At 42.2% G+C, this 15,276-nt stretch overlaps 1 protein-coding gene across 1 annotated transcript in view; it reads left to right on the top strand.

The window, feature by feature from the left end:
* Positions 1-15,276, top strand: part of ERC1 (ELKS/RAB6-interacting/CAST family member 1) — a 563,466-nt gene that overhangs the window by 455,394 nt on the left and 92,796 nt on the right.

The raw sequence follows: 15,276 nt of genomic DNA, 5'->3' as shown, positions 1-15,276 counted from the left end.
TATTTTATTCAGATTCATAGATATTAAGGTCAGAAGGGACCATTATGATCACTTAGTCTGACCTCCTGCACAATGCAGGCCACCGAATCTCATCCACCGACTCCTGCAATAAACCTCTCACCTATGTTTGAGCTATTGAAGTCCTCAAATCATGGTTTAAAGACTTCAAGGTGCAGAGAATTCTCCAGCAAGTGACCCGTGCCCCATGCTGCAGAAGAAGGTGAAAAAACCCCAGGGCCTTTTCCAATCTGCCCTGGAGGAAAATTCCTTCCCGACCCCAAATATGGTGATCAGCTGAACCTTGAGCATGTGGGCAAGATTCACCAGCCAGATACCCAGGAAAGAATTCTCTGTAGTAACTCAGATCCCACCCAATCTAACATTCCATCGCAGGCCATTGGGCCTATTTACCGCTAATAGTCAAAGATCAATTAATTGCCAAAATCATGTTATCCCATCATACCTTCTCCTCTATAAACTTATCAAGTTTAATCTTAAAGCCAGATAGGTCTTTTCCCCCACTGCTTCCCTTGGAAGGCTGTTCCAGAACTTCACTCCTCTGATGGTTAGAAACCTTTGTATAATTTCAAGACTAAACTTCCTGATGGCCAGTTTATACCCATTTGTTCTTGTGTCCACATTGGTACTGAACTTAAATAATTCCTCTCCCTCTCCTGTATTTATCCCTCTGATATATTTATAGAGAGCAATCCTATCTCCCCTCAGCCTTCTTTTGGTTAGGCTAAACAAGCCAAGCTCCTTGAGTCTCCTTTCATAAGACAAGTTTTCTATTCCTCGGATCATCCTAGTAGCCCTTCTCTGTACCTGTTCCAATTTGAATTCATCTTTCTGAAACATGGGAGACCAGAACTGCACACACTATTCCAGATGAGGTCTCACCAGTGCCTTGTATAATGGTACTAACATTTCCTTATCTCTACTGGAAATACCTCGCTTGATGCATCCCAAGACCACATTAGCTTTTTTCACGGCCATATCATATTGGGGGCTCATAGTCATCCTGTGGTCAACCAATACTCCGAGGTCCTTCTCCTCCTCCGATACCTTTAATTGATGTGTGCCCAGCTTATAACTAAAATTCTTGTTATTAATCCCTAAATGCATGACCTTACACGTCTCACTATTAAATTTCATCCTATTACTATTACTCCAGTTTACAAGGTCATCCAGATCCTCCTGTATGATATCCCGGTCCTTCTTACATTGGCAATAACTCCAAGCTTTGTATCATCCACAAATTTTATTAGCACCCTCCCACTTTTTGTGCTGAGGTCAGTAATAAAAAGATTAAATAAGATTGGTTCCAAAACCAATCCCTGAGGAACTCCTCTAGTAACCTCCCTCCAGCCTGACAGTTCACCTTTCAGTATGACGCGCTGTAGTCTCCCCTTTAACCAATTTCTTATTCACCTTTCAATTTTCATATTGATCCCCATCTTTTCCAATTTAACTAATAATTCCCCATGTGGAACTGTATCAAACGCCTTACTGAAATCTAGGTAAATTAGATCCACTGTGTTTCCTTTATCTAAAAAATCTGTTACCTTCTCAAAGAAGGAGATCAGGTTGGTTTGGCACGATCTACCTTTTGTAAAAACCATGTTGTATTTTGTCCCATTTACCATTGACCTCAATGTCCTTAACTACTTTCTCCTTCAAAAATTTTTCCAAGACCTTGCATACTACAGATGTCAAACTAACAGGCCTGTAGTTACCCAGATCACTTTTTTTCCTTTCTTAAAAATACGAACTATGTTAGCAATTCTCCAGTCATACAGTACAATCCCTGAGTTTACAGATTCATTAAAAATTCTTGCTAATGGGCTTGCAATTTCAGGTGCCAATTCTTTAATATTCTTGGATGAAGATTATCTGGGCCCCCCCATTTAGTCCCATTAAGCTGTTCGAGTTTCGCTTCTACCTCAGATATGGTAATTATCTACCTCCATATCCTCATTCCCATTTGTCATGCTACCATTATCCCTAAGATCCTCATTAAAGACTGAGGCAAAGTATTTGTTCAGATATTGGGCCATGGCTAGATTATCCTTAACCTCCTCTCCATCCTCAGTGTTTAGCGATCCCATTTCTTCTTTCTTTGTTTTCTTCTTATTTATATGTCTATAGAACCTTCTACTATTGGTTTTAATTCCCTTTGCAAGGTCCAACTCTATTGACTTTTAGCCTTTCTCACTTTATCCCTACATGTTCTGACCTCAATAAGGTAGCTTTCTTTGCTGATCCCTCCCATCTTCCACTCCCTGTATGCTTTCTGCTTTTTCTTAACCACCTCTCTAAGGTGCTTGCTCATCCAGCTTGGTCTACAACTCTTGCCTATGAATTTTTTCCCCTTTCTTGGGATGCAAGCTTCTGACAGTTTCTGCAACTGTGACTTGAAGTAATTCCAAGCCTCCCCCACCTTTAGATCCACAAGTTCTTCAGTCCAATCCACTTCACTAACTCATTTCCTTAATTTTTTTAAGTTAGCCCATTTGAAATCAAAAACCCTAGTCACAGATCTATTTTTGTTTATCCTTCCATTTATTTTGAACTGAATTAGCTCATGATCGCTAGAACCAAGATTGTCCCCTACAACCATTTCTTCTGTGAGGTCCTCACTACTCACCAAAACCAAATCAAAAATGGTCATCCCCTCTTGTTGGTTCAGCAACTACTTGATGAAGGAATCCATCAGCTATAGCATCCAGGAAAATCTGAGCCCTATTATTATTACTAGCATTTGTCCTCCAGTCTATATCTGGGAAGTTAAAGTCTCCCATGATCACACAATTCCCATTAGTATTTACTTCATTAAAAACATTAAAGAGGTCTCTCTCCATATCCAGATCAGATCCCGACGATCTATAGCACATCCCAAGCACTATCCCAGGGCAGCCTCTAGTAGTTTTCTTCCCCAATGTGATTTTTTCCCAGACAGACTCTGTCTTATCCATTCCATCACTTCTTATTTCTTTACAGACTACTTCATCATTGATATACAATGCTACTCCACCACCTTTGCCTTTATTTCTGCCTTTCCTAAACAGCACAATACCCTTCAATACCCATACTCCAGTTATGACTACTATTCCACCATGTTTCTGTTATCCCTATAATATCTGGTTTCATTTCCTGCACCAGTAGCTCTAGTTCATCCATTTTGTTACCTAGGCTCCTTGCATTAGTGTACAAACATCTTAATTTTTGCTGTTTGGCTTCACTCACATTCTTTACCTGATTAGGCACAGACATTCTACTGCCAGTATCACCTGTTAGACTGGTATCTACGCTATCCTTCCTCCTTATGTCCATTCTTCTACCCACGGCTGTATCCTTTCTTACTTTGTTTTCTTCCCTCTCAATGTTAAAATCCAGCGTGGAGATTACCTGGACATCTCCCAACCATCTCCCCCAAATTCCTAGTTTAAAGCTCTCTTAATCATTTGTGCCTCCCTCCATCTTAGAAGTCTGTTTCCTTCCCTACTCAGATGAAGTCCATCCCGAGAGAACTGTCCTCTGTCCATGAATGCCTCCCAGTGGCCATACATCCCAAAGCCCTCCTTATAGCACCACTGCCTGAGCCTGGTGATCATCATAATCTTGTCACACTGCTGTTGCCCTTCTCTAGGAACAGGCAGAATCCCACTAAAGATCACCTGAGCCTCGATTTCCTTAAGCATCTTCCCCAGCCTGGCATAGTCTCCCTTGATATGTTCCAGCGACAATCTACCGGTATCACTTGTTCCCACATGAAGGACGATTCGTGGATTCTTTCTGATCCCTTTAGGATCCTCTTCAACCTCAGGTCCACATCCCATATCTTAGCACCTTGAAGACAGCACACCCTTCTATTCTCTGGATCAGCTCTGGTTACAGGCCTGTCCATCCTTCTCCGTAAGGAGTCCCCAATCATATAGACCTGCCTTTTCCTGGTGGTGGTGCGATTCTCTGGTCTATCCCTTGTTCCCTCTGGCTGCAAGTTCTTTCCATTCCTATTCTCCCTTGTAATCCTCTTCAACCCATCCTGTATCCTCCTGGGGTTCATATTTGGTGTAGTCTCCATTGACTTCCCCTTTTCCTATAGGACTAGCCGCTCTTCTCTTCCTCCTTGCCCTTCCACCTTCAGTGACCACCTGCTGAGCCCCTTCTTCATTTTCCAACTCTGCAAACCTGTTCTTGAGCTCTATTTCTTCTTCACTAGCCCGTCTTTTCCTCTGCCTGGTTGTCTTAGTCACATGCTTCCACTGTCCATTTTCTTCACCCAGCAGTCTCCCCTTAGAGAATTAAGCACTATGGTGCCAACAGCAATATACATAATTCAAAGTGAACACCGGATTTGAATAAGAAAATAACATTTTGATTTATATCAATAATTATGTCAATTCATACCAATCTAGATAAGCTGTCACTTATAAATATTTGAGAAATAAATGCCATATACAAGGGAATTCTAATAAAAAGGTTTGTGTCGTACTTTTTTCAGTGCTGCTGCTGAGGAAAATATGCTGGTTGTCAAGGAAAATCATAATATTTTAGGTATTTACATAGAAAAATGCATCAGATGTATTAAATTTATCATTTCATGTAGTTAGGCTGATGTCCAAACACTTCTCTTGAGGGTAAATGGTAACATAGTCCAACCTACAGTGAAAGGCGAATATTGCCAAGAAAAGCAAATTATGGGCATGGGGTAATACCTTGACCTATACTTTCTACCAAAAGATAGACATGTTAATTTATTGCACATTACCTGTTAGACTGATGATTGAAATTATTGATGCATAAAACACCCCAGTAGCACAAGAATTTTTAAGTTTTTAGCACATTTTCTTGTCCATAAATACAAAAAAGGAATTTCACCCAAGTCGACTATTTGCAATATTTTTTTTGTATATGACTGCTGAGTTCCTCAGTATGCACTCCATGCATTTGATAAAGTGGGTTATAGCCCAGGAAAGCTTATGCCCAATAAATGTATTAGTCTCTAAGGTGCCACAAGGACTCCTCTTTGTTTTTGCTGATACAGACTAACACGGCTATCCCGTGAAGAGAGTAAGTAGTGTCCCTGTTGCTGGAATGAAACTCTTTTTGTAAGCACAAAAATCGGCATCATCACACAGCCTGTTGGTACCTTTACACTCACAGAATCTCTATCAAAGCCATGCCCATTGTGGCTGCTCAAGCCCACTAATGACATCAGCCTGAACCTATATAAGGAAGTGCTGCCCAACTATCTCAGTTCCTTTCCCTCTGTTATGGAAAGTGTTAGGGAACCCTTCTGTGTCCAGTCTGCTGGCAAACTTTACTAAGTGCCCTCTTTTTGTAGCTCTGAGTGTTAGTATTAGTAGGATTTAGTCTTAAAATTGTACATAATTGATTTTTTTTTTAAACAGCACCAAAAAAACCTGTCCCTTTGACTGAGGAATCCCTTAAGGCTTTGGTTCGCTTCTGAGGTTATGGTGGGAACCAAGCCACATGAGGGATTTAAACAGTGCACCACTTATCCATTTATCTACTTAGAGTCAGACATCCACATTCAGTGCCTGGAGGAGGCATACTCGTTGGCACAGTTCTCTTTGTTGTGTGTTCATTCCTGTGACACTTCCCAGGAGTACCCAGTATTGAGGCACCTTGCTATCCCCTGCACTTAGCATGAGGAAGTCTTGTCTGTGCCTGCTGTGGATCAGCTTCCTGAATCCACCAGCCTCTGGCAACACAAGCACTACCTTCCAGGCCTCTGCAGACCTCACCATCTCTGTATAGGTTAGTGATAGGCACACTCCAACACCTGAGTCTTCAATGTGTTCCTCTGAAATGCACAGCCCCTGTTTCATTGAACATTCACAGAACTCTGTTTGCTACTCCGAAAGGAATAGAATACACCAGCTTGTCAGATTCAGTTTCAGATCACCACTTTACTTTAACACATAGCTAGCTAGCTAGCTAACTAGAGAGAGAGAGAGAGAGAGAGAGATACAGTGAAAATAGGAATAAGTTTATTATCAAAGAACATAGATCCAAGTGATAGAAAGTAAGAAAATTGGAAACAAATGGTTACATATAAAACAAAATCATAACACACTTTCTAGAGCCTAACCTTAACTAACAAAGCATTTCCCGATCTCTTATAAGATAGCTTTGCCCTATATTTTCAACCAGGTTGGCTGAAATCCCTTCTGATAAGATCAAGCCCGCTGGTGGCTTATCTTCACAGACTGAAGAATATCTGGGGGGTTCATCTGCACCCAGATATAGTTTTAAAAGTTTGTTTTACTCCTAAACAGGGTAACCCTTCTGTTTTTGTTTTTTCCTCCAGCCCCTGCAAACTGGTGATTAGCATTTTATTGATTTTAAATGGACATCCATTGTGAAACATAGAATACTCAATTTGCACATGACCAAACATCCAATCTTAATTTTAAAATTGCCAGTGATGGAGAATCCACTATGAACCTTGGTAAATTGTTGGAACGGTTAATTATCTTCACTATTAAAAATGTATGCCTTACTTTCCATCTAAATTTGTCTAGCTTCAACTTCTAGCCATTGGATCTTGTTATACCTTTCTCTGCTAGATTGAAGAGCCTGTTATCAAATATTTATTTCCCATGTAAGTATTTATAGACTATAATCAAGTCATCCCTTAATCTTCTCTTTGTTAAACTAAATAAATTGAGCTTCTTGAGTCTGTCACTATAAGGCATGTTTTCTAATCCTTTACTCATTCTCATAGTTCTTCTCTGAACCCTTTCCAATTTATCAACATCTTTCTTGAATTGTGGACATCAGAACTGGACACAGTATTCCAGCAGCGGTCTCACCATTGCTAAAATAGAGAGATAAAATAACTTCATTACTCCTACCTAAGATTCCCCTGTTTATGTGTCCAAAGATCACATTAGCCCTTTTGGCCACAGCATCACCCTGGGACTCATCTTCAGCTGATTATCCACCATGACCCCAAATCTTTTTTAGAATCACTGCTTCCCAGGATAGAGTTTCCCATCCTCTAAGTATGGCTTACAGTCTTTGTTCCTAGATGTATACATTTACATTTATCCATATTAAAACATATATGGTTTGCTTGCACCCAGCTGACCAAATGATCCAGATTGCTTTTTACCGATGACCTATCCTCTTCATTATTTAGCATTCCCCCAATTTTTATGTCATCTGCAAACTTTATCAGCTACCCTGTTTGCCAATCAGAGAATCACTTTTAGGGATCTAATGCTGAACTCCACTTGACATAAGAGTTCACCAGTGTCTGGCAGACACTGAAGTTTCAGCCCTACCAAAGAACAAAATTCTTTCTGAGGCACATGGGACCCCTGGCATTATCCTCCTATGTGACACCATATGCATGGCTGCACATGAGACTCTTACAACATTGGATGGCCTAGTCCACCCACCAAATATGGACATCTTCTGAGAACTCTGATCATCCCTGAAGAGGCAGAACTCTTCATGGAACAGCAGAGATTGCATCTTTGCAGAGTTTTCTTTGACATTCCAACTCCTTCCACCATCATTATGATAGTCAACACCATTATGTATTATCTGAAGAAACAAGGCCAAGCTTACTTTCCTCTTCTGTGCAAGGAGGCCATGAAACGCTAGCAGATGCATAAATTACATGCATCCAATGGTTCTACGCCTGGCAGGGGGAAAAATCTCTTAGTAGGATGAGCCAAGATCAACACAGTGGTACTGAATGTACCTATCATCATACAACTCTTCCACAAGTGAGGCACGCACACTGAAGACACATTTGCCTCCAGGAATAGCCCCAAATGTCCCCTCTGCTGTTTCAGATAGGGAGAAATACACAGTACTCCGGAACTGAAATAGAGGCCTTCTCTAGGCATTCCTTTAAATAACACTCATTCCTCAAAAAAAAAAAAAAATCGAGAGACAGGGCAAGAGTCCTTCTGGTTACACTTTTATGCATAAGACAGCAGAGATATGCCAACCTGCTAGTTATCCAGAGAGCCACCATTCCACCTACCTCTGTCATGGGATCTGTGCTCTCGGGCAAATGATCCACAATTCCTGCATCAACAGCACAAGGAAGTCTTTCCTACACACCTTACCCAAGATTAGGTAATACCATGAATGAGGTTTCCTGGCACTGGATCTCTTGCTGATATATCCTGTAGACAAAATATTGAACTTCAGTAAAATCAAAATTGAATTACGTGAGCCCACTACTCCAGAGCCTGTAAAAATTTTAAATCATCTTTTTTTATCCTGCTTTCAGTCTCTTGCATCTTCTCCCATTAAAAAAATTCAGCTATGAGCTTAGCTGGCAGTATCCTGAAATGCAGTTCTCTTTAGGAGAAAACATCATCTGAGGGCTACCCAGGGAAATTTACCAGTATAATTATATTGCTATAGTTATACTGGTATAACTGCCTGTGTGGACACTCTTATTCTTTCCCATGTAGACAGGCCCTTTAAGAGCAGCCTTACACTAAGAATTCAGATACTCAGTGGCGGATTTAGAGTTAGTGGGGCCCTGTGCGCAGCTTCATTTTTGGGGACCCCCCTTGGGACCAGCCAAGAAAAAGAACGTTCTCTCTCATCTTCCCCCCCCCCCTTTTTTCATTCTTTTTTTCTTCATCCTCCTCCTATATTAGAAGTGATGGGAAGTAAATGAAAATAAAGTGAGGTACTTTGATTGGGGGAGGCAGTTTGGGTGCAGGCTCTGGGCTGGGGCAGGGGGGTTGGGTGCAGAAGGGGTGAGGGTTGGACTCTGGGAGGAAGTTTGGGGGCGGGGGGTTGGAGGGGGTGGAGGTGCAGCTTCCAAAGCAACCAGCACATGCACACCCCTCTGGCAGAGGCTCCTAAGCGGGGGGAGGCCAGGGCATCTCCACGTACCACTGCCCACAGGCGTTGCAGCTGCAGCTCCCATTGGCCGCAGTTCCCGGCCAATGGGAACTGCAGAGTCAGCGCTTGGGGCAGGGGCAGCAGGCAGAGACAGCCCCCGGGGCCGCAGGGACATGCTGGCCACTTCCGGGCACGGTACGGAGGGAGGGAGGTAGAGTGAGCAGAGAGCCACCTTAGCCCTTCTGCTGGGATGTCTCTGCGCACCCCTTTGGGGGCGGGGAGCAACGGGTCTCCATGTGCTGCCTGGGGAGGAGGCAGGCAGCTTGCCTGCCTGAGCCCTGCTGCACCGCCGGCCAGGACTTGGGGTCAGATTGTCAGATGAAATTTGTCCTTCATTTTGGGGGCCCCCCGTTGGGGGTCCGGTACGACTGCATGGTTTGTTTCATGGTAAATCCACTCCTGCAGATACTTTCAAAACAGGATTGAATGTGTGTTAGAGAAATTCTGAGACAAGGATAAACAGGAAACTGTTCTTAACGAGAACATCTTAAACTCCTTCACTTTAGAGGTCATTTTTCCTCATTTTCAAGTGGCAAGTGGATATTTTTAGACAATTACCCTTAAGTTAGGGAATGAAAATTATGCTGGTCCAAGGTCTGGGACTTAATATAGCAATTTCTGGACATATGCCAAAAAACACTGCTATACCAAAGGGAAGTGACAGTGCTAAAGTCTGACATATCTCAAACTCTCAGGGCTAGAAATTCTGTGCACTATGTATAACTTGAAGTCTTAGCTTTCCATTTGTGAAAAGCATTTGTTTTGGTCCTGTTAGACAATGAGATCAAATTTTAAAATGATGTCATTCTGATTACTATCTTGTATTTCCATTATTTAGATTCTGATGTGATTTTTAGATACTATTTTGAACTGCTAAACCTCATAAACTAATGCTCGTCAGATATTACCAGCTAAAATCATGTCCAAAATTTGGGGGGGGAGGCAAGGCAGAATGGAGGAGTGAAAAATAGTAGCAGTTACATATTTTAAGATTAGTCTCTGATGAAACACCCAGACTCAAAATGCCAGCAGACAAGTTCAGAATACTAGCAGACAAGTACAGATGCCTTCAGGACTAATTGACTTTTCTAAGCAACGCTAAGATTATTTTGATCCCTCCTTCATCGTTTGCTAAATTTTTGTTTCAGTAAACCTACCATTACTTAAACCATCTGTAGAGATTGCATTTCACATAGTGAGAGAATACCATGCTTGTGTGGTTGCCTTTTTTCTTTTACCTGAGACTCCAAATGTTTGGGAAGCAAGAATACACCTGGTTCTGCTTATAGACCTCAGTTTTTTCTGTTTCAGAGTAGCAGCCATGTTAGTCTGTATTCGCAAAAAGAAAAGGAGGACTTGTGGCACCTTAGAGACTAACAAATTTGAGCATAAGCTTTCGTGAGCTATACTCTAGAACCTCAGAGTTACGAATATCTTGGGAAAGGAGGTTGTTCGTAATTCTGAACAAAATGTTATGGTTGTTCTTTTAAAAGTTTGTAACTGACCTAAAACTTTACTATGCAGAAGAAAAATGCTGCTTTTAACCATCTTAATTTAAATGAAACAAGGACAGAAACAGGTTTCCTTACCTGGTCATATCTTTTTTTTTTAAACTTTCCCTTTATTTTTTATTAGTTTACATTTAATGCAGTACTGTACTGTATTTGCTTTTATTTTTGTTGGTTTGTTTGTTTCTCTGCTGCTGCCTGATTCCGTACTTTTGGTTACAAATGAGGTGTGTGTTAACTGGTCAATTCGTAACTCTGGTGTTTGTAACTCTGAGGTTCTATGATATATAGTTTATGATGTTGGTGCACTCATTGATGTTGTTGTGAAGTACTGGTCAGGTCTGTGATAGCAAATCGATCTGTCAGGAGACCAGTGTTTCAGAGATTCATAATTTATAATGCCAGAAGGGACCATTGTGACCATCTAGTCTGATCTCATGCATAACACATGTCATAGGACTTCCCTGAATTAATTCCTGTTTGAACTACAGCATATTTATAGAAAAACATCCAGTCATGATTTAAAAATTTCCAGTGACAGAGAACCCACTACAACTCTTAGTAAATTAGGGTTCCTGTAGTTAATTACCCTGTTAAAAGTGTGCACCATCGTTTTAGTCTAAATTTGTATAGCTTCAACTTTCAGCCATCTTTTTATCCATGTGTCTGCTAGATTGAAGAGCCCTTTATTATCAAATGTTTGAGAGGTGCCTCTCTTCAGTGATCTTTCTGACCTCCAGAGCACGTGCTCACTAGGGTTGCCAGGCGTCTGGTTTTCAACCGGAATGCCTGGTCGAAAAGGGACCTTGGCAGCTCCAGTCAGCAATGCTGACTGGGCCGTTCAAAGTCTGGTCGGAGGTGCTGCAGGGCCAAGGCAGACTAGTCCCTACCTGTCCTGGCACTGCGCTGCACCCCAGAAGTGTCCAGCAGGTCGGGCTCCTAGGCAGTGGGACCACTGGCCTCCACGCACTGCCCCTTCCCTGAGCACCAGCTTCGCATTCCCATTTGCCGTGGTTCCCGGCCAATGGGAGCTGGGGAGGGCGGGGCAGTGCTTGTGGGCAAAGCAGCGCACGGAGCCTCCTGGCCCCTCTCTTCGCCCCCTCCCGACATGCCTGACTTGCTGCTGGCTACTTCTGGAGTGCAGTACGGAGCCAGGACACGCAAGGAGCCTGCCTTAGCCTCGCTGCGCCACTGACTGAGAGCCGCCCAAGGTAAAAGCCCGCGCCCCAGCTCTGAGCCCCCCCCAAACCTCTCATCCCTGGCTCCATCCCAGACCCTACACACCCAGCCAGAACCCTCACCCCTCACACACACTTCACCTCAGCCCCCTGCCCCAGCCCAGAGCCCCCTCCCACATCCTGAACCCCCTCATCGCTGGCCCCAGCCCAGAGCCCGTACTCCCTTCTGCACCCCAACCCCTTGCCTCAGTCCGGAGCCCCCTCCCATACCCTAAACCCCTTATTTCTGGCCCCACCCCAGACCCCTCATCCCCAGTTAGACCCCAGCTCCCCACTCCAGCCCAGTGAAAGTGAGTGAGGGTGGGAGAGAGTGAACAGGAATGTAGTGAGCGGTGTGCAGAGCCTCAGGGAAGGGAATGGGAGGGGCTAGGGTGTTCGATTTTGTGCAATTAGAAAGTTGGCAACCCTAGTGCTCACTGCCTTGTATGTAAGTCTTTTATCTCAAAAAGCCAGAAAGAAAAGATTCTTCATGTGTTATATTGCTTAGTCCTAATTTTACTTATATTTACTATCCTTCTCCTCTCTCTAAATTTGCAACACCCGTGTGTCAGGGGTGTCGCCAAAACAAGCTGCACTCCCCCAGTTGGAGGGTGGTCCTTTAAGAGCCTTTGTCTACTCTACCACTTATGTCAGCAAAACTTATATCACTCAGGGGTGTGAAAAAACACCCCTGAGCAGCATAAGTTATGCCAGTATAAGTGGTAGTGTGCACAGCGCTATGTCAGCAGGAGAGCTCTCTCCCATCAGCATAGAGCGGCTACATGAGAGATCTTACAGTGGTGCAGCTACATCGATACAGCTGTGCCACTGTAAGCTCTCTAGTGCAGACATAGCCCAAGAGTATAGTCTTTAGCTCTATGATGGTAAAACCTAAATACAGCCTTCAAGCCTGCACCTCGTACAGAGAGGGCTTCCATGTTATGTTGCAAGGACATCAGCACAGATTCTCCCCTACTGGTAGTATTTGCTGACTCTGATTAGACTGTATTGAGACAAGTCTTTTTCAGGCAGGAGGAACTGCCTCAGAGGTGGCCTCTAACTCAGGAGCATGAAATCAGCGGAGACACTTTTACATGCATTTCTTCAGATGACACTTGTAGAGCACATCTCCCTGTACCTTTCTCTTCAGCATCAAGGAAAGCTTGCAGTAGACATTGCCCTCCTCAGTCACAGGGACTCCATCTTCTATTGAATGTGTTGGCAAGCAGCAATAAGGGAACATAATTTCTCTTTTAAAATCAGTATAAATAACCCATGATTTTCAGAGAATATCACTGCAATTAACTTAGAAGCCTAATGATAGTTTGCATTCAAAGGGTGCTGTCTGCACGATGATGACCTCCAGAAATGCTTTTCAATTAAAAAAATTAAATTTCTGAATAGGTTAATTGGATCTTGAAACATTGACCAGACTCAACAGAAATTGTAACACGTGCAGAGACCAAACATAGTCAACATCTAATAATTTTCTGCAATCTAGTATGGTAAAGGTAGTCCTGTGTATAAGTTATCATTGAACTAGTGTATAAACCAAGTTTGAAATCTTGACATCGCCCCTTTTAATTTGAGGGGACAGAAAAACTTTAGAACACATTTGAAAATCTACTAATTTTTCAAGGCCTCATATTAATTTTTCATAGTGTTTGATGAGTATATTTTAATGAATCAAAATAAAATATATGCCTTGTTCAATTAATCTCATGCTCCAGGTCAGTTCTCCTCTTAATTGGAAAGACACATGGAACTTTATACAGCAATTTTTTTTTTCAGAAAGTCTGTAGGCAGGTCAAAATCTAGATTACGATGGACACTATGTTACCTCCTTAATGGTAGAATTACTACTTTGACTCCATCAGCAGTTTAAATTCAGGAGAATATAATATTCCAAACTGAATTTTGGCCGGAACACTAGAGTTGTCAACTCTTACTCTTATGCAATGTGCCGTTTGATCTTTAATCTATCAAATGAACCTCTTGCTGTACATTGCTTCAGTACTGACTCAGGGAAGAGGGCCACCTACAGGACAACAGTTTCTTCAGCAACAGGGATTTCCTTACAAGTACTGACCAGGCTCAACCCTACTTAGGTTAGAGTTCAGACTGAACTAGAAAAGTAAGGAGATATGATTGCAAATAAACAATATAAAATAAACAAGAATTCACCTTAACATATACAAGTATGCCCAACTGATATGTGTTCTGTAGATTTTTGAAACAGGATCATAATCTTTGTCTCCTAGCATCCACAAGATGCTTCCAAAGTGCAGGAGAATATGAGAGAGTTAGATACTGTTGAGAAAGGGTAAAATTCTATGTCTAATTATCACACAACTGTGACCGCAGGATCCTGCACTAGTTTTTTAGCTTATATGCAGCTCCCTCTGAGCTGTCAACGGTTTGCTCAGAGGACAAGCCTATATTTGTCTCAGTCACTCAATGTAGAAAGTTGACAAAAGCCCCTCATCATCCTGAATACTGACAGGGGAAGTCACAGGACAGCAAAAGCATCCTTGATATGGGAGGGTTCCCTTTTGCCAGCTCCCAGTTAACCCCTGTGCTTTCTGCCAGAGGCCTCTTCATCATCTCTCTGATAACAGAATAGGGCCTGTACTTCCCATTATCTTCATTTGCTTCTGGGAATACTGTGCATTGCTAAAATGAGTTCAGCGAATTTGCCACAGACCATTTTCTTCCTGAGATAGCTACATGAATAGCCAATATATTTTAAGAAGATGGAACACAATGGTCCACTCTGTTATATGTGTATATATCACACCAGTATATATTAGAAATAGAGGAAATCTGTTTAGAATTGTCTGAAGTACCCAAAAATGATGAAAACCTAACCTAAAACAATGCTGAGTTGAGTCTAAGAAACTAGGAAGTTCTGAACAGGAACATAGCACATCACTCTTCTCCCATCCTATCTGGTTATCCATCCTACCTACTGTATCAATAGTCTTGATACACAGCAAAATAGGATCTTTTATAAGCCATTGCACCTTGACTTGTGTAGAGTAAGTCTCCCAGAGTTTGATACCACCTCGGTGAATGCCAACGTTAATCATATCCCTAGAATCACACTCCATACCACAGCATTCCACGGTACAGATGTGTCCAACTCTGCATTGTGATATTACCCAGGGTACAATCTGGACTGCTGAATAGCTGTCTCTCCTCCAACTTGAGATGCCTTTTACACTGCTTTACTGGTGAACAGCCAGTCCTGGCCAGTTAACACAATCTCCAGCATGTAACTTGTTCCCAGCTAACAGCATTGATGTGCTACTAGCCACCCACCCATGAATTACACTGCAGAAGAACACCAGCATATTCTCTAGTCCCAGACTGTACCCTCAGAAATGTGCATCTTGTATTTCCCAGCACACTACTGAACAATGCAGGCTCATATAAAGTCCATTTTTTCATCAATGGACTATGATATGCATCAGCCTTGTTATCCCAAATGTAGTTTCCCACACACTTTAATCCAAACACACATTGGTTTAGATAAAACAATAAAACAAGTTTATTAACTACAGAAAGATAGATTTTAAGTGATTACAAGTAATGAGGTGTAAAAGTCAGAATTGGTTACAAAGAAAATAAAAAGATAATAC

The sequence above is a fragment of the Dermochelys coriacea genome, chromosome 1, assembly GCF_009764565.3.
Source record: "Dermochelys coriacea isolate rDerCor1 chromosome 1, rDerCor1.pri.v4, whole genome shotgun sequence".
NCBI lineage: Eukaryota > Metazoa > Chordata > Testudines > Dermochelyidae > Dermochelys > Dermochelys coriacea.
The sequence above is the reverse complement of the archived record's forward strand: the minus strand, read 5'-3'. Positions and strand labels throughout refer to the sequence as shown.